This window comes from Aphelocoma coerulescens, assembly GCF_041296385.1.
Source record: "Aphelocoma coerulescens isolate FSJ_1873_10779 chromosome Z unlocalized genomic scaffold, UR_Acoe_1.0 ChrZ, whole genome shotgun sequence".
NCBI classification, from domain to species: domain Eukaryota; kingdom Metazoa; phylum Chordata; class Aves; order Passeriformes; family Corvidae; genus Aphelocoma; species Aphelocoma coerulescens.
Window position 1 is genome coordinate 3,839,047 of NW_027184085.1, and position 21,109 is coordinate 3,860,155.

Here is a 21,109-nt window from a genome sequence, read left to right on the forward strand (position 1 = left end):
TTTGTAAAGCACTGGGTCAGACTGTGCAACTGCTTTTGTACACCTGGTACTGCAAGCACTACTAGGTGTACAAAATACTGACAGTGTTGTGAAAGTCAAATACATGATGAGACTTAAAACATAACCAAGGAAAGACCACTAGAGAGTAGAAAATAACTGCTACGTGTTGTGTTCCTGCAAACACCCTGGTACAATTAAGTTTCTGTCAGTAGCCCATTAGATCTCACTTTGGGGCGTTTGCAACAGAAGTTTTGGGACAAGCTGGCAAAAGGGCATGAGGGGTCTGAGTTGGAAAATGAGGTGTCCCTACTTTTGAGCAACTTCAGAGAGGTTTGAAAAGGACTAGACAACTCTGAGTCCATGGTGCATTATCTAGTGGCCACTAAACATGCACATTATTGACAAATTGATGCTGAGCTATCTTTCATGCCCATATAAATATGGACATGTGGCTTTCCTGGAATCGGCAATAACTATGAAGTTGTTCTGGTCCATTGTCTGAGCAGCAATCAGGGACTCTTAAATCCTGTAGATAGTTCAGCTGTCGTGCACATGGACCAGCCATGCTTAGGGAAAACAGAGATTTCCAGGAATCGTGGAGTGAGAGAACGAAAGCATGCAGCTGCGGTGGAGCTGCAGATGTCGTGTGTGAGCGACACCCGGTTTCTTCAGCCTGAGAAAAGACCCAAAAGCATAAACACCCCTTGGGGAATGAATCCTTCTCCTTCTCTTCCTTACAGTGGCCTCCCACACACGAGCCCTGCAGCACACAGAGAACACAACCCACATTGGTGCCCTCCTCCAAGAAAGGGGGCCCACTTGTGCCCATATCTTGGGATGAGTCCAGGGGTGGGGCGGGAACCAGCAGCACCAGCACTGGAGTTTTACTCCAGTTGTTTTATTTTAATTATTTTAAACTGATCCCAAAGCTCCTGAGATCCATTTTGCCTGAGCCACTTGGGCTTCTCCTGCTGCCCAGACACTAGGCTGGGTGTCCTGGCCCAAGGAGATGGGTGGGCCATCCCCTGGTGATGTCCCAGGGGGCGATGGCTGCCCTCACTCCAGCCTCACATAAAACTTCATCTTCTCGAGGTACCAAGATTTGTGATGTGGAGAAGCCCTGGAAATGCTAGGCTAAGACCTCTCTTGGGCCCCAGGACCCACACTGAGGCAGGGCCAGGTTGTTTCTGAAGGGATCCCAGCCTGCTGGCTGCAGCCAAACCAGCTTCTTACACCCATGTTACTTCCCAAGTGCTGAGCTGTGAAACTGAATGACCTGAAACATTTAATTTGGAAGAGGAGAAAAAAAAAGTTAAAAATAAGAAAGAGGGTTACAGCAGGGAACAAAACCATCACACTCTGGCAACTGGTCCCTCCATGTCTATCACACATGGAGATCCGTGGTCTAGAAGGAGCAATAATCTCAGATCTATATTTTAAGTCAGTTAATAAGGGCTCAGAATGGAGAGGCCAGCTATAGATCAGCAGCGAATGCTGATATATGGCTTGGCTCCTCCAGCCTCATTTCCTTGGCCTGCACATTATATAGTGATGATGCAACTCCCAACACATCCCTAATGATAGCCCTGTCATTGCTCCAGCAGCACAGGCCACCACCACATCGATCTTAAAATTCATGAGAAAGATATGCCTATGTCATCAAAGGTGCCAACTCTGGAGGCATTTAATCACGCAGATAAGCACTCCAATTTCAACAGGCCTTCAAAAAATGACTGGTCTGCAGGATCAGGGGACTCCATTTCCTAAGCGGGATGTCAGAACTATATATCTGCCCAAGCACATTACAGTCTGCTGGGTTTCCTCATGAAACTTCTTCCAGCATAACATTTATTGACTCTACCTTGCCAGACACATCCATACCACCCAAAAATAATTCTTCTGCAGCACAGTGACTAGAGACCGTTTGGCTGCAGCAGGTTGTGTTTCAGTGGCTGCAATGGATACGTGGGGACTGTTTACCTAAAAGCACTACTAAGTAAGCTGAAAGTAATGCAGCCAAGTGTATTTTATTCCCCATGTATCCACCTGGGCTGCTGTTCAATCCCACTGGTCCTAATAATTAGGCTTCAATTTTCCCTGCTGTGCGAGCACCATCCCCAAAAGCCAATGAGGCCCAGCTCAGCTAAGCCAAGACTCTACTAAGCTGACAGAGGATGCCAGAGCTGTCAGGATGGTGAGGGAATCTTAAGAAACCTATATCTTGATAACTTTCACCCAAATTCTTTACTTTATTTGTCAGTAAGTGTGCAATATACTCCAGCTCCATGGGGCAGTTGACTCGGACAGAGTTCCTATGGCAGCTGGCTGAGACCAGCATCAAGAATAGTGGGCTTTTTTCATGAAAACAGAAGGATTTGTCTTTATTTACTTTTCGGTTTATGAGACCCTAAAAATTCTTCAAACTTAGTGCTGGCCTCTGCTTGTCATTTGCCCTTTCATTAAATGGGATTTTCTTCCACAGCCAGATATTGTGCACTGAGAGTCTGCTCCTTCTTCTTTTGTGGAAGTAGAAGTGTAAATTAACCCATGTAATTTTACTACAGCTCAGCATACTTGGTCAATATTTCTCTTCATACACAGTTTACTGGATGTTTTCAGTAGGTTAAAAATCCCAACTTTCCTTTTAAGAAAATAAAATGCACATGAAGAAGATGATAGCTTTTGTAACTACAAAGAGGCTTGAGCAACCTGATCCAGCACATGCTAAACCCTAGATTATAAGAATAAAATTTTAAACCTCTCATTAGTAGAATATGATTTGAATGACAAACTCATGAGTTTCAGGCCTCATCTTTGGCACTGGTGGATGAGCAGGATAGATCCCATACTCTGGTGATCACTGGTCAGGGACAGAAAGCAGTTTTATGCTGTGTGTTTTTACCAGTCCCTCCGGTTCTGTGCAACCCTGCCCCTGCAGAACAGATTACTCCCCATAACAGTTTTATTCTGGCATGCAGCCCTTGCAGCTGAGGAGATGAGACTGTACCAGTCCCATGAGGAGCAGCACCCTACTCTTCAAGTAGTACCCAGCAGCAGAATCCATCCCTCAGGCACTCTTAATTTAACTACTGGATGCTTCAGTCTGCCTCCTCCTTCCCTTGACTGAGCTTCCATCTAAACCCACATGCTGCTTCCAATCCAAATGCAAAAACTGGGAGGAGATGGCAACAACAAAATCAAGGGCCTAGTAAAATAATAACAATTATTATTTAAAAAATCCAAATAAAAAAAGAATAAGACTTAAAAAAAAAGATAAAATATACATTTAGAGAAACCCAACATCTTAAAAAAAAGAAATCTGTGTGCTTAAAGGGATGGTCCCCCCCGCTCCAAATGCACCTTTTTGAGGAGGTAACACACATAAAGCTTGTCAAGAATCTGGCTTGCAAATCAAAGTTAATACTACAACGCCCCCTCTTTAAATCATTCGCAGATCCATCTGTGTAATGGCTCCTCAAGTGTAATTCCCTATTAAGAGGCTTTATCTGGAGAGATAAGCAGCTGGTTCCCATGTCACTAATTGCTGTCTGCTGTGATTTTAAAACATCTGCACCATTGTGCTCTTCATTTTCATATTCTAATCACCCTGAAACTTGAAAAAGGTACATCATTGATTGTTTCTGCGGGTTAATTAGTACACAGTCTCCTTGTAGAGACAATTTAAAGGCAGTCAGAACCTCAATCAGCAAGTTTGTTTTAAAAATTAATAACATCGGGAGCGTCTGTGGGGATTGGCATCCACAGTGACACATCAGTGTGCTCTGGGGACATACCATCCTTTGTTATCTTCTTCATAGGGCTGAAAACAAAACTTAAAAAAAAAAGAAAAAAAAAGGAAAAAGAGGAAAGGCTTTCCTAAACACATACTGTCACTTAAAATCAGGGTATTGGGAAGTGCTTGCTTTTATCTCAGGGTCACCCCTGCCTCTCGAGCAAGAGCAAATCTCATCAAAACCTCATATAGTACCTCTGTGTGGTCTAGGAACTCGTAAGCCATTTTTGGTAGCACTTTTGCCACCTGAGAGCTGGTATCTCATTGGAAATCCATGGGCTGAAGCTGTGATGTATGTGGGCGCTTGCTCTGCTTGCCTCCTGAGCTGGCAAGATGCTGGATATCCAGGTGCTGTCTCCTAGACATGCAGAGGAGGATATTAGCTCAGTCAGAGCAGTCTGATGTGACAGAGATATTCCGTGCAAAGTGGACCTTCCCTGTAGCCACCCAGCTCAGAGGGAAGGCAGGGCTGAATTCAGACCGGTTTAAATTGGGCTTATACCCAAAAGTACTTCAGACAGTCCTTATAACAGAACTTTGGTGTCTAGCAAACGGTCAGCCTGAGATTTTCCAGGCTGAATGAATAAATTCAGCACTGACTGAAAGTGCGACGGCCACCTGCCTCCTGAAAAATCAGTCTCCGTTCTTGTCCTGAGTTCCTAAAATCTGGAGACTCTCCAAGGGGTTTGCTCCTCTTGAAAAAGCTTTCTCTTCAGTTTCTGCTTCCTAGACATGCATGAACACATGTTACTAGAGAAAAAAGCCCTTTGAGAGAAGGGAAAAAAATGAGATTTCTAGCTCCAACACATGAATAAATAATCCTGGCTCATCTCATACTTTTGCTCAAAATTGAGCATTTCCCCTTGTGTCCCAATGGGATGGCTGTAAACTGCTCACTTGCAGGCTCATGATCAGAGCTACAGGTTGGAGATATTTCATGTCTTTTGGTGAGTGCACTGAGCTTTCCCAGGGCAGAATTACTCTGTAAATATAAGATGCCAAGTGGAGGAGACAGCAGGTTCAGGCGAATATAACTTTGGCCTGATGACTTACAGGTTGAGCAGTCATTGACATGAGGTGTGAGGAACCTGTGATTAAGTCAAGTCTGTTCATAATTGCAAGTCTCTGAAATGGTCTTAGGAATTTTGTCAGGTCCTCAGTGAGTCTAGCCATGGATGAGGGACACAAACCAGCAAATGACACTTGCTGAAAGTCAAACAGTGGTGTCTTTTGAGGAACTCCACTGAATCTAGTTCAAAACTGATGTAGGGGCTTTAATTAAAAGCAAAATACCAATAGAAAACACATCAGAAACACTAACATAAAAATCATTGCTATCATTCCAAAACAGGGGATTTTCCAGAGTACTGTTGCAAATTTATCTCTCCCAGAATTTATTCCTTTTACAGCTCCCTGGGTCTCAAACAGCACAAAGCCCAAACACCATCACACTCACAGAAGTGTGGCTCACAGAATCACAGAATGGTTTGGGTTAGAAGGGGCCTTAAAGATAATCTTGTTCCGACCCCTAATCACTCATTTGACATACAAAGAGAGGCAGGAATTAAAGCAAAGATGCCCTTGAGAGCAAGACACAGTGTGGGGTGGGAGCAGGTTAATTAAAAGCCAAGCAACACCTCTTTGTGTCCATTCACTAAACTAAACATCTCAAACCATGGTGTGTGTTTGTGTGATTGAGTCAACACAGAGAAGCTGAAGTTCAGGCTTTGGCATCATGATTGTTTTGAGAATACCCTGTCTAAAGCACTTATCCAAGGATAAGACAAATCAATGCAGAGATTACCGAACAGTCCAAAGATGCTCACATGGTTGTGAATTGTAATTTTTCGTGCGTTCCTGGTAAGGCATCTTGATTTTCTAAATAGTTCAGAAATTCCAAAGTTATTCCAAATTCATTTTGCTACCAGCTTTAAACTGAATAATTTGCACACTGTTTCTATATTCTGCTGCTTTTTAGACACTTCTATTTTCCGCATACAGGGATTGAGGATTTTATTTTGTCGAATTGCAACAACATGTTGAATTTATAAAGGTAGGATTTGGCACTGCAGGCTGATCTCCTTGGTGGAATAGACCCATCGCTGCACATATTTTCTTTATCAAATGTTTAAACAACCCTGTTCTTTTCAGAGCTTTGCAATAAGCACTGAGTCTGGGAAAATTCTAAACAATGGGATTTTTCTGTCATCTCCAACAAAGAACCCATCATCACTGACATAACAATGCAGTTTAATATCATGTTTAACCATAATACTGTTTGCTGCCTTGCTTTTGGCAGCTGGGAGAGAACAACTGGGCACCAGCTAAGGTGGACTTCTATGGGACTCGTACAGTTTTTCCTATTCAGCTGCTCAGATAACCCTGGTTAGGTCCTTGTTTGGCCTCAAGCCAGAACATGGATTTTTAGGCAAATGTTTCAGATATTACATCCACAAAGCCAGGGCTTGCAGAGCAAGGCACCTTTGCTGAGTGAGTGCTTTCATTTGTTGAAAACCTTTGCTAATGAACGTAACTGCAGCAGTAATACTAAAGCTTTATTATTCATATATAAAACATAACTTCCATCCCTTCAGGAATGGTTAATTCTGTGGAGCTCAACCTACTCTCACCAGTGAGTAACTATGACATCGCTTGTCCAAGTTTCTACCTCATCTTGCTCTTTCCCTTTATTCTGTAATTTCCAGTTGTAGAGCGCAATGCATATGTGTACAGTGGCTTAGCCAAAATCAAACAGCAGAAGGATCCAAATACAGGCTGGGGCCTGCAGAAATGGAGGTAGTAAGGGGTATTAATCCCTGAAAAACTCGTGGTGTTTTCTAGTATGTTAGTCCCAGAATCACAGAACTACAGAATAAATTGGAAGGGACCCACAAGGATCATCAAGTTCAACTCCTGTCCCTGCACAACACCATCCCCAACAATCCCACCCTGTGCCTGAGAGCATTGTCCAAACAGTTCTTGAGTTCTGCCAGGCTTGGTGCTGTGACTATTCCCTGGGGAGCCTCTTCCAGTGCCCAGCCACCCTCTGGGTGAAGAAGCTTTTCCCAGTAACCCACCTAAACTTCCCCTGACTCAGCCTCAGGCCATTCCCTCCATCCTGTCACTGTCACCACAGGGCACAGATCAGTGTCTGCCCCTGCCCTTTAGGAGGAAGCTGCAACTGCAATGAGCTCTGACCTTGGTCTCCTCTTATCCAGCTGAACAGACCGAGTGACCTCAGCTGATCCCCATGTGGCTTCCCCTCAAGGCCCTTCACCATCTTAGTTGCCCTCAGCCTGTCTGAGATTGCTAAATTGGAAATAAGGATGTGAACAGCTGTGCACTTTAAGTTTCTGCTATAATTTTTAAAAGCCTGAAGTTCTTAATTTGAATTGAAAGGTTTCTTTTATCCTTCATTTAATATAGGAATTCCAGCATTACCTTGAATACTTTTTTTCTTCCAGGGGATGGGAGAAATATAAATGGCTTTTCCATTGAGGCCAGTGATTCTTTCCACTAGAGTTAAATAATTTGATTATAAATGGAGTCCTTAAATGTCAAGGAGATGCTGAATTCACCTGAAAACAGGCATTTAGGGAAGCTCATAAAAGCTGTGAGCTGCAGTCAGTTAGCTCATCATTCTTTTAGCATGCACTTCATTTAGCAGTTACTGACCGCCAGATTAATTCTTTCAAAGCATCCTGATTGCAGCTAAGGTCTAGCATGAAGTATTACATGTGCAACAGCATTAGACAAAAAGTCAAGAAATCTGCCAGAACATCTATCAGGAACAGCTGGGTTATAAACCCTTTGAAAATTTGCAGGACAGGTCAAATATACAGCGTCTTCTGACTTCCTGAATGAAGATCTGAGTCCTGTTCCATGAATTCAGTGAGAGCATCGCTCGTACCTTTGGCAAATTCACCATGAAAAGATGAACTCCAGTGACCTGCAGCAAAATGTGGGAGGTCCCTTCCCTTTGCAAAATCTGCCTAGAGAGATGTCATACGTGGTGAAGTTCTGGCTGCATTGGGTACCCATGGAAAAGCCACTGCACGTCTTCCAAAGCCAGTAGGTGCTGTGGGGGTGCACCATCCAGAGACAGGATGTGGTCTGGACTCTCCCAAAAAGCTGGTCTCGGATCAGACTGCAAAGTGGGATTCTTCTTTGTTTTCAGCAGTAAAATAATGCCTTTCTGGCAGAAGGGAATAGGAGCACTCCCATCTTCCCTTGCACACTGAGTGCAGTCCTTATAAGAGCCCAGGCAGACATGCAGTGGAGCCTGTTCCATTTGCAAAAGGCTACAGGATGAGTGGGGCTTCAGGAGATTTATGCTCCAGTTTCCCCATAACACGTGACTATTTTTCACCACTGTTGTCAGATAGAAACTGATCCCCCTCCCCTTTTCCCCAGAACCAGTAACAGCCCCAGGAAGTGATAGCTGGGGAAATTTCCTTGCACATGTTGAAGAGACCAAAGCACGGCAGACATCTCTGTTTCTGAACTAGAGATGATACCCCTGTGACATAATTGTTGAGGATTTTAGTCTTCAGTCAGGGGATTTTAAATCTACAGGGTCTTTAAGGAATCATGGAAGACAGGTTTGGAGAAGGATGCCCAGCACTGCACATGCGCTGTCAGAATGATAATGCTCAGCTGCAAGTCCTCTTTCAAGACCATAGAAGGGATGATTTTGGGCAGCTGCAAAATCACAATCTGCCCTGGCTAAATCTGACAGCTCTCCTATAAGAACTGATTTTACCATCCCCTGGATCTGGCTCCCTGCAGATAGCTCTTCCACACAGATGTTTTCACAGGTTCCTCACCACGCCCATAGCCAAGTCTTTCCCAGTGGGGGAAATTTAATCAGGCTTGTAATAATGTACTGGAGCAACAAAAACAACAAAATGGTGACATAAAATGTCTCCCTGGTGGTGCTAGGTGAGGTGAGGATGAGTGACACTGCATTTTTGGGATGTTGCTGTGCTTTTCCTGAATGACACCTATCTCTGCTTTGATGTTCATCCCTCATCTCTTCTTCCTCCCCTCCCTCCCCAGCTATGACAAAAACACCTTTACTAATAAACCTCCAGCTCAAATAGCAGGTTTTATTTAGTGTGCTATAAAAACAGTCATTTCTCAGATCATAAAAAGGGCTCAACTGGACTGCATCATTTTGCTGAAGTGAGTTTTCTGGTGGAGCGATTCTCTCTTCTAAATGCCACAGTCCTCCACTACCAGTATTTATGTACCAAAATAAAATGCAATTTTCTGTATTTTATTAAGTGTGAATCTCCAGTGCAAATCCACTTGGGAGCTGATCCTAAGATTTAATTGTCTTTTGATTTTATACTTTCAAGACATTTTCAAGAGTTTTCACAATATCATCAGGCTAAGTACAGTTTTATTAAGGTACAACAGCATTACTTTAAGGCCCTGACCAAGTTTAGTTTTGTCTTCTACACATATAAATCTGCAGCAGCACAGACCAGAAAAAGAAAGGGCAGGGAGCTGTGATCTAGGAAGGAAGATTGCAAAACACCCTGAGCACAGCTTAGTGCTTAAATGACCTCCCAAACTCCTCTTCCTTCTCTTTCCAAAGCTTCTCCCGCAAAAAATCAGGTATAAAATGGAGTCCTGAGTCTCACACCCATGTGGCTGAATATGTAGAGTTTTAATATAAGTTCAGGCCTGGGATTTGCACCCGGAACAGAACTCACGTAAGGAGAACATCTAGCTAAGAACTGGCTTATCCTTTACTAAGAATCTGCTCTGGAGAAACCATTACACTCCTGAACCTGTGCAGAAATGCAGTGACTTCTATGCACACATTTGCTTGGGACTGGGGTCACTCAGACCAGGTAGAACCATGGTGCAGTTCCACCACCTCAGAGCATTTCCCTTCTAATTGCCTTTGTTCTGGTAACTCACCTAAGTACATTTCTTTGCTCTATACATGTTGATGAAGCAAAACCATTCCCAGCCCTGCTATTGCTTCCTCTTAAGTGCTGACTGCGTGCTCAAGTTGAGTAAGTCTATAAAAATACTGGCGCAGAAGGTACAGCCTCCTATCCAAGCAGCTTGGTAAATGGGGTAAATCACAAGCAGCAGGACCCATTCTAGATATCAAAGTGCATTTGCCCATTGATAAGGGAGGAAAGCTACGCCTCTTTCCTTTCAAAACTTACTTATTTTGAAGGATTGGAATTGGAAGTGTTGGCAGAATATAAGTGTTTCCAAGCATTGGTTGAGGAGAGAGGGAGATTGACTAAAGCAGAGGTGAACCTGGTGTTATAAGCATCTGAGATCCACTTCAAAGGGAATAAAAATACATGGGGACAGCAGTGCCACAGAAGGTCCTTAGCTTAGCAGATACACAGGGTTTGAAGTTAGGAAAACTGACATGAGAAACATGGCTCACACTTTAAGAGGGTCTGTAAATAATCATGAGAACACCTTATTGCAGAATTCGGTGGGTTTTCTAGGACTGGGAGCTTCTTTTAAAACAAGCCTGGGTGTTTTTCTGACAGCTATTGGACTTGGAACAGGAATACATTTAGGCAAATCCCCTGGTATGAGTCATGAAGGAGGTTTGACTAAGTGGTTCTCTCTAGCCTTAAAAATCTGTGACTATATAACCTCTCTGTATCCCCCAGTGTTTTGTCCAACCTGGTGTTAAGCAATTCCAGCAATGTGTCTTCAGCCCCTTCTTCTGGGAGTCTATATCCCAACACAATAAATCTCACTGTTCAGAGTCTCTTCTCTCTTCCCCTGGAATAATTTCCATCCCCTGACACACCTCAGTTCTGGATTCATCCCAACAATTCCTCCTCATCCTTGGACCAAAAAGAATATTTCATATTTTTAAACAATTCATTTCTCTTGCCATATTCCCTGCTGCTGTAAAGCGGTCTGTCCCATGGGTAAGACAGGGTTGATTTACTAGGAAGGGCCTTTCTCTCTTGGCAAATCCAGTGAGATGTGGTTCCCTCTGGAAAAAAGATGGGCAGTGTTGTACCACACATGGTTCTGCAACGATGAGAGATGCCAAGATCCACCAGTTCAACACACTCAGGCTACCAACCTGGCACAGGGAAAGCTACTGTGATTTCTGCCACTGTTCCTCTAACTTGGCTGAGCATGGACTTTTTAGAGGCAAATCTGTGTGAAATATTCCTCCAGACTGAATCTGTCCTCGCCAAATAGCTGAGATTTGGCTCTGAGCTTTAAAAGGAGGCACTAAGTATCACCTGATCAGCATCTAAGCCTTAAAGCTGTAAAGCACTGCAAAACCAAAACATCCTGGATTTGAAGAGTGAAGAGCCCTGGAGTCAGTTTTAGGCATTGGCTGCTTTTTTCCTTTTTTTTTATTCTTTTTTTTTTTTTTTTTTTTTTTTTTTTTTCCCAGTTTTAAATATAGAGGAACATATTGATTTGGTCTTTTCTGGTTTAAATTTCTCTGCTGTTCTGTATCCCGCATCGCAGTCTCAAAACATGAGCCCAAATGCAAAACTCTGAACAGTTGGAGACCTCTGCCTCAATCCAAATGTCACAGTTGGTGTTCTGAAGGGTGTTTTGGGGAGTTTTCTTGGGTATGGGGGGAGAAAAAAGAGCAAAAGCTAAATCCCAAACCACTGTACAAAAAGGATGCATATGTTGAAGTCACTGATGCAAAAACTATTCAGTGACTGCTTTAAAAATCCTTAAAATAACCCCCTATTTCATTCTAAGTATTTACCTAATACTCAGTAGTTACTATTTTTTTTTCTCTGTGTTTTTCCTCCTTTGTTTTGTTTTCCACTAGACAATACACACAGCTCTGCATAATCCCCCTTTAAGGATTTCTCTCAAGGATACACAGATATCTATTTTCCAGTACCAGACACAACAACCTTGTGAAATCAGGGCAGATTCATCACCCATCCTGCACACGACCTTATCAGCAGTTGCTATGGGTGGCCCCTGTGGAATACTGTGGAAAGGGCAAAGTTGGGAAATGTGCGCTTTAAAGTGCCAGAGAATTTAGTTCAGTGTGCAGCACTTGTAATTTCTGCTGCTGCAGACTGCTCAGCTTGTTATGGATATCTGAGAATTTGCTTATTCTGTGACTAGAGGTCATGAGATTTATTACAGCAAATTTTTTTGCCCCCCCCCCCTTTTTTTTTTCATGAAATAGGTAAGGCATAATTGAAGGTGCCTGATTTCTTGCATGTGTAATATCTCCAGAGATGAAGAGAGAAGAGAAATAAAGCTTCCTGACACTCCTTTCTCCACATGTAACATATTATGCATTTACTTCTACTGACAAAGGGAATATTTAAGGAGAAGGCAGTGCTGTGCAAGGTTTTGGTACAAGAGGTATGGCAAAAAGAAATTCACTGACAAAGACTCAGGTGGATGGACTGCAGCAGCAGATATTAAAAATTAAGTTTTTAGTTTCCTCATCATCTATATTCCCATCTGGTGGCATCTACTACTAAACATATCCAGAATATGCATTTGTTTCTATTGATTTGCATGCCATTCTCTATCCAGAACCATGGATCTACAGTTTGTAAAAATACTACTTCAGTGAGTAAAATCAGTGTAGTTTGTATGTTCATGTGGGGCAGAGAGCTATGAAACAATGAGTAAACAAGTTACAAAAGTTTATAACATCACTGCATCATTCACACAAAGCAAAATACATGGTTGGTATCTAAAGTCTGTCTTAAATAAATCTCAGAGGTTCTTCATGGAAGAAGTAGCAGTCATTATTCCACTGCAGATGGAAATACTAAGGCTCAGTGATTTGGCCACGGTATTTCATATTCCTTGACCAGTGCAAACAGGAGAATTTAGTGAGTTTTCCTCACACTCATTTTTGCTGATGACCGTGAAGATCCCCATGACCAAGGCCACAAGTTCACGTTTCCAAGCCATTTTACAATCTAGATGAACATAGCTTTGAATAAATGAATGTCTGGCTGGAGACAAACTGATACCTTGCTGTATGAGTCTGAACGTGCCATCCAACATGCCTATTATAGACACAGTGGGAATCCCTGTTTGCCAGAGGAGGACTAACATGGATCTGTGTCTCAGCACAGCAGCACCTTTTCACAGCCTGCCAGCTGGGATTCCGGGAAGTCTCATACCTTCAGGACTATGATTTCTGTGCTGCAAACCCAAGAGAGTGCTCTTTTTAAAGACTTTTAGCTTTGTGGAGATACTAAAATGTATTATCCATGCACCTGCTGCCGCAGCACACCTGCAGTGCTCTACCTGTCACGGTGTGTGTGTGTGAGTGAGTGTGTTGGTGGGTGTTTAATTTAAAGAATGGGTTTAGTCTCACAGAATGAAACCTGGGGGAGATTCCCAGTCACCCATCCTTCAGGTAATTACACCAGGAAAAGCTACCAGGTCTATTCTCACCAAGCAGAAGATACTGTGGCAGTCAAGAAGTGACCTTGTGTTTCTTCTGCTCAAAATCCCAGCAACTCACAGCAACTTAAATTAGAACATGTGCAATACAATTAGGTTTTCTTCCCTTGCAGGCTTGCTGTGCATCTCCTGTCTGAAAAGGAGGGGACATTTCAGACAGAGGCTTCAGCTCAGCAGGGCTGTCTGCTGCTCACCAGGACTTTGCTTTGAGAAAGATAGAGGAAAGGCTGTGATTAGAGCAAAGACTGAATATTCTCAGGGTTCCTTCCCTCCAGAAACAGAGTTTTAACTCAGGAGCCTCAGAAAGTGAATCCCAGAGTTGGAGGAAAAATAAGAAATTCAGGTTGGCCTACAAATCTATGTTTCCTCCACATGACTGAGCTGTTTTTTACCAAGCTGCAATCTGGAGCATCCTGGTCAGGTGTCGAGTGATACTTGACTGTGGTCAGGTTTGGAATGGCACTTGTTAAAATGTTGCAGGAATTGGCCCCCCAGACCCATCTGTAGAAAAGCTTGGTGCAGCTCATCAGCTGGAACAGAGAATTCTGAGTGTGGCTCTGGCCACCAAAGTGTCACCAACACCTGGTCTAGGAGCTTGGCTTCCTTCTACAGCCCGTGAGACCCCCAGAGACGACATCAGGCATGTTAACTCTGCTGGTTACTTAACTCACCTGAGAAGTTATATTAGGCACCCAAACCAGACATTTGATGGGAGGTAGGATGCAGATAGCCTAACTGAACTCAGTGTTTTGTAATATGCTTTTAATCCCTTTCCTGCTTCTCTGTATCAGACTCAAATGGGCTGAAATATGTTTTTTAAAAAGTCTCTAGGAAGCATTTCCAGAACAATAAAATGTACCGAGGCCCAATCTGTTTATGGCAAAGGTTTGAAGTTTTCCAACTTTTTTTTTGCATAAGCATCCTTGATGTTCTTTGAAAACACATTTTAATTAAAATTGTGATTTATTATGGGGTTGCCTAATGCCATCCCTCCTACTGGATGCAGAGAATTTTTCATTCCTCACCATCAACTTATAATACCACAAAGTCCTAGTTTGAATTGGTCTTGAATGAAAAGCTTCTCTTTTTTCTTGAGACAAACCATGGAAGAGCAGAGATAATATTGGCTACACCTCAGTCTCTGTGCCTTTCTTCGTTGCCACTACACAAGGAAGCATTTTGAAAATTAATCCAAATATGAAAGTTATGCACACAATTGAATTTAAACCCAGTCTTTTTTTGCAAGGTGTCACATTTCCTTGTAGTCCCTCTGAAAATGCCACATTCTACAAACAGGCATTTGGAAACAGAACTAATCTGTTACCAGGATTCAAGCTGGTCATGCCGTTCAGATGACCACACTTCTATCTACTTCTTCAAAGCTTTACTCAGTGTTTTGAGGCTTACTCATCAGTAAAATCTCCAGTAATGGATATTCTGTTAACCACAGGGTAGGACAGCTGACCACAGGAAGAATGCAACTGAAACAGCTTCCTGCTGCCCACAGAACAGCACCACCACGTGCCTCTGGGCACCCTTTCCTCCAGGTTCTTCAGTAGGCTATTTCCCACAAGAACATCCCTGACCTATTTGTGGTGCTTCCAGAGAAGCCTCATCCTATCACCACACCTTTAATGAGCAGTTCATTACTCAGTCCTCTAAACCAAGTGCAGACAAGGGCTGTGAGATTAGGAAGGCTTTCCTCTGCCGAGATTAAATGTGGTTTGAGGTATTGTCTGCTGTAGACATATTTTTGACTCTTGGTACCTCTGTCCCAGGCTAATGGGCTCAGCAGAAGGGGAAAAACAACCTATCAAAAGTTGTAGGAAGAGTGCAGTGCCTGATGTCAGACATCTGGGTGTGGGGAGTGGGAGTATCCCCACACAAGTGGTCAGTGGATTTTGACCACACTGATGCTGGACCAAGTCTTGGCCTTTGCTTGGGCATCCTTTAGAGGACCAATGTGCCCTCTTCTTTCTTTCCATCACCAATTTAACATTCTTCTCACTTCTCTCTATTTTACCAGGAAAAATTCTCAGGACTGTGGACCTGGTCTAAGCATGGTCTAAGTGATTTAGGATTTTGGAGATCATTGTTGCGCTCTTGTATCTGCCTCTGACTTCAGCATTCCCTGATCTTTGATGAGTCCAGGGACAGTTTTCCTCAGTGTGATTATTGGGCAACACTGAACCACAAATTTGGCATAGGCTTCTACTAGCATTATATAAGTCATGATTTGAGTAAAGAAGATGTTTCAGAGAGTGTGTTTTCCCACTCTGGAGGAGGCCCTGCTGAAGTGAGGATGTCTGCACAATTCCCTCAAAGGAAAACAGACTGGAAAACATTAAAAGAACAAAACTTTGGATGAAACTCTCTAAATTTTGACCATCTTAGCTCACCACCTCCTCTGAAGACCCTGTCTAACTGTTAAAAAGAAAAAGAACACCTTTCCAATGAAATAAGGGAAACACATCACCTAGTTTAAGCTCCAGTGATCTGATTTCCATTCCTATTAGGGCAGCAACCTCAGGACACAGATGAGAAATCTCTCCCCCACTGGCAGGTTAGTCAGCAGTAGACAAGATGCAAAGTTTACCTGAAGTGTGTGCTATGCCAGCTTGTTTGTTGGGCAGGCAGCAAGAGCTAAGGCTACAGTGCCTTTTTTGTTAATGAACTGAAAAAGAGAAAATTTTTCTCTTCCAACCGATTTATCCTGATGGTGAAGATTTAAAGTGTGGTCCATTCAGGAGAGGAAGGCTCAACACAGGTGTTAGTGAGGGAGCCTCAGAGGCATCAGAGAAGCACAAAATCCTTTCTGCAGCACCAAGGAAGGGTCATAGGTGCCTGTTTAAATTTTCTGCCCACGCTACAGTAACATGAGCAGCAAACAAATCCAGGCTGCTTTCTAACAATCCTGTCTCGGGACGGTTTGGGGAATATCGCTGCAGAGCTTTGGTGTAACTCAAATGAAAACATGAAGGTTACTAGGGATACGAGGAGACTCATAGAGCAATTAAATAACCAACAGACACACACACCCACACACGCAGCCCTCATTTACTCAAAACCCTGACAGTTGTTTATTGAGAAGTAGGTGTTGACGGTTCACTTGTCTTGGATGGATTTCTCCCGGAATAAACACCAGCGCTTTCAAAGTGCCTGATCCCATTTTCTTGTAAAAGAAGAAGTTTAAAAAAAGAAAAAAAAAAAAAAAAGGGGAAAAAAAAAAAGGAAAGAAAAAACCTTTAAAATCTCCCACAAACACTATATACAGCATGGGTATCATTACTGCTGTGTGTGCTGTAGAGAGGAGACTCCATGTATGGGAAAAGATTGAGCTACAAGAGTGTTTTGGAAAATGAAGAGTTATTTCGCAATAGGCCGTGACATCTCCCTTGGAGAAAACTTGCCCAGATTCTGCAGATTGCTTTGCAGATGGAAAAGGGACAATGTCTTATTGCAATATACTCTCAGATAAAGTCAATTTTGGCATGATCTAGAAATTTTCCCTCCCCAGGAGGCCAACACTGAACTCCGATGGCGTCTATCCTTCTTTAAGCTAATCTTTATGTTCAACTGCAGGTGCAATCAATAACATCAGTGCAATCTCCATAGTAAAACAGAGATCACTGAATGCCAAAAGGCTGAGCAAAATTCTCCTTCCCAGCCCCAGGTCTGTGCTATCAACAGCTGAAGAGATGGCTGAATCTTCACAACACAAATAAGAGAAAAGGAATGAAAGGAAAGGAAGTTCACACCTAATATTAGAACCTGCTGACAAGGAGATGTATTAAGTTATAGGGCAACCCACAGATGCAACAAGAAACCCACTTTTTGAACAGTTAAGACTAGAAAAATTAATAGAGAATGGAGAAAGTGCTACAGAGAGCAATTGTGCAATGATAGGAAGAGAGACATAAAGGTTATCTATCTACATCCTTCCCATTCTTCCTCCCATGTTTCAACAGTATTCCCAGAGAACTTTATTTTAAGCCCATTGCAGAATTTTACTGCCTACAGTGGTAACAAGGCTACTCTGACACAGGTTTGAGAGATCTCTCACGGTCAGAAGGGGCAAAACCAAGGAGGCTGAGCAAGGGTGATTTTCAGTAACTACACTGAACTGCTGGACTTGCACTTCAGTGTGGGCATGAGTTCACCTGTACAAAGTCTCAAGCAGAGATAAGCACTTATAAGGGTCCCATTCCTGAACTTCCTTGCATTAGAAATGTAGGCACATTGGTCCAGGATATTATCTATATTTGCATTACCAAGCCTGCAGCAAGAATCACAGAATCACAGAATCACAGACTGGTTTGGGTTGGAAGGAACCTTACAGTTAATCTCCCATCACCCTGCCATGGGCAGGGGCATTTTCCACTAGACCAGGTTGCTCCAAGCCCCATCCAGCCTGGTCTTGGACACTTCCAGGGATGCGGCATCTGTGTGATTCTTCTCTCCTTATTCTTTTATTTGACTTCAAGTGTTTTTAAAACCTCTCCTACCCATACATAATTATTTGTATGTGCACTAGCAAACCCATATGAAGATACTGCTTTTGAAGGTATAATTAAAAACTATCACAGGGTAAAATTTAATTTTGGGGTCTGAAACCACATTGCAGGGATGCTGCTGGGTTTGCCACACTTCCTGACTCACCAGTGAAAGCAGTCAAGCAAATAACCCATCTCACACACACGCTTAAACAGTCCTTACACACTTGCTGTGTGCATTCTCCAGGGGACCTTTAGATGCTGTTTTGTACACAGTGCAGTGTGAGCTTTCAGTGGTGTGAAATAAAAAGGTTAGTGCCACGGCAAAAATTCCAAACACAGAGAATACAGCTCAAGATGCATAAATAATTAAACGGTGTGCGTTTAAAACATGAACCATTAAAACAGCCTTTGCGAGGGGGAAAAAAACAAAACCCAAAACAAAACAAAAACTCTAGGATGCAAATTAATCTTTCATAAGACAAACCTTCAGATGGTTGCTTCTTCATGAGCACTTCACAGTGCTCTCTTTCCTTTTGAACCCAGTATTCGTAGAGAAAAGTGTTTTGACAATCCCACTAGGACACTCATCCTCTGCGTTCAGAGGGAGATTCATAAAGATCACAAGGCAGGATTGTGAATATAATGATCCCAGGGATTAGCCTTTCTTCCAGCTATGGTAGGGCAGTCCTCTGGATCTATCTGAAATCAGAGAAGGGGCTCTTGACTGTGAGCCAGCGTGCAGCTTTCTTCTCACTGCCACTGTCCCCTCCCCATCTGCTCTCATGTGTTTGCAATACTTTAAATACTTAAAAGTTTAAAACAGTTGCATGTTAGCTATCGCCCTCCCTGTCAAGGGAAAATGAAGGAATGTCCATTAAGAATAAGTGAACTGTTGCTCTCTGTCAGAGTGAATCTACCACTGGCAAGCCCTGTTTAAGTATTGATAAAGGAGCTTATTTAACCTACTGGAAAATCAAGCCCAAAGGATAAGGAAAAGCTTATTCAGGGGAAAGAAGATTTTGTGATTAGGACGCTGGATACATATTTAGAAAACCTCTTGTTTGCTCATATTCTCTTGTACCCTCTGACTTTGAGCAAGAACTTTGTCATTACAAGCCAGAAGAGATCATTTCCTACTTAGGCATTTAGAAATGGATTTAATACGAGCTGGTCTCACTCCCTAGTCAAGATGCCTGATCCAGGAACACAGTCCATGGTCACCCAGAGGCATTTCAGTAGTTGGTAAGAGAGGAAAAAGAGATGCTTATGATGATGTTTAGGCCAATGAAAAACCTAATTTGTGCTCTGAATGTCCATGGGCTATGGCTGGACTTTAACGATGAAAACTGTTCTCAGAAAAAGATAAAACTTTGCAGACTGTTGTCCCAAATTCCATGGCTTCCTGTCCAAAAAGGACAGAAATAATAATCCTTCCCTTCTCTTGCTGCACACCTCTGGTTATGCTTTAGCCTATAAGCTCTGGGGAGCAAGATCTGTCTCTCACTGTGCCTACCACAACTGGGGTCAGGCTAAGTCCGGGTCTTTTCAGACAGAGTACAGCAGAGATACACATCTTTAACTGAATTAACTGCTTTAACCCCTTGTATCCAAGGATTAAAGGAAAGGGCAATAACATCATAAAATAAGCTGAAGTAGTGTCACTTATATAAGAAGAGAAAGCCAGACTGCAGGAGGAACTGTGAACTACCTATCATTATTTCCCCAAATTTTTATGCATGTGAACATTTAAGTAATCACACTGGTTTACAGAATATTATAATAAGTATATACAATAAATGACTTAAAAGACTGTCATAAAAACAGTACACTAGCAAAGACAAGAACTTGAAAGATCTCGTGACTTGAGTTTGTGAGCGTGGCCTCAACTCAGTCCATTTCTGCAAACAGATTAATGGCACAGGCTTTAATTACATGCTCATATACTGCTGTTTTCTGCAAGGCCCCAGCTTCACCAAGTGCCAGTGAGAGGTTTTAATTCCTGTAACTTTATAGCACATTAATCATGGGTGATGAGGGCATGAATCAGTTATGCAAGTCATCCCAAATACATACTGATGAAATCTGTAAGCCATCACCACCCACCACCCATATTCTGATTATCCACCTCTGTTGTAAATGAACTATTTTGGGATTCTTTTAAACAGTTCTAAGGACATTTAGTATTTTTTGAGTAGCACAGGGATTTCTTACCCACCATCCCCATTATATTGTGTGCCTCAGTTTCCATGGGATCATTTATTGATGGGCTCAGTAAGGAAAAATGTGAGGGTCCAACATTGAATGCCTTCAAGTGGTGACCTAGGGCAACATTCTGCATGGAAAAAAACCCTACCATAGTACCTCTAAACACATTTATACATGCTTTGCAGTTAACTCTTTATGTAGTGTTTTGTGATTCACTTAAAAAACATCAGCTCTGTCACAGTACAATATGGTTGAAAAATCTCCTCTCTACAAGGCAGAATGTTACTCATTGCAATGTACAAGCAAGATGGTCAAGATCTGAAGTTTGGTTAGTCTGTTTGTTTTGGGGTTATTTTTGTGTTTGGTACAGGGTACAAGGAAGTTTCCCTAGGAACAGTAGATGAAGTAGATGAGAAGGCAGAGACAAGTAGATTTAGTGTATTTAATTTCTATTTGTCATAGAGAGACGTGTACAGGTTGCTACAACTATTGGTGTTATCCTTTTTTGGTAGTGGCTTGAAATCTACCTCTCACCAAGTCATAAATATTGCATTTGGAAAGACCTTTCAGGGCATTTAAGTCACCCTCTTGCAATAGGTACAATGGTCCCTACTAAATATTCACAAGCATAATTCAATTTTGTCATCAGAAGGGTCATTTGCCTCCTAATTACCATGGAAATAATGCAATGGACCACTAGGTCTTCACCACAACACATCCATTATTTCCCAGTATGCTCCAATATATGGACACATAAATTGTACTTGCCTGTTTAGTTCACTGCTAAAATAAGCCCAACCACGAGTATGTTGTCCAATAATCTCCACAGCTGACACAAAGACTCAAACCAAAAAATCTCTTCCTGTGTTTTAAAGTCAAATTTCAAAGTGCATCACAGAGCCAACAGCAGCTTTTCTTTCAAGAGTACGGATAGTTAAAATAATTTCCCCTCAAAAATTCTGTTGCACTCGGATTTTAGAGAAGGAGGAAATAAGAAACAATGGCTTTGAAGTAATTCATCTCAGGGAAAGAAATTAGATCAGGGTTCATATTTTACAGTGATTTACATCTTGTGCAACCCCATTACATTTAATGGGCCTACTGAAGGTCTGTGTCAACATGGAATGTGACTCTTCAGGCTTAAGTGCTGTGATTCATGGACTGGGTTACAGTGGGAGCTGTTTTTAGGACA

General features: G+C 42.4%; 1 protein-coding gene across 5 annotated transcripts in view; it reads right to left on the reverse strand.

The window, feature by feature from the left end:
* Positions 1-21,109, reverse strand: part of SETBP1 (SET binding protein 1) — a 269,098-nt gene that overhangs the window by 84,606 nt on the left and 163,383 nt on the right. The window lies entirely within an intron of this gene.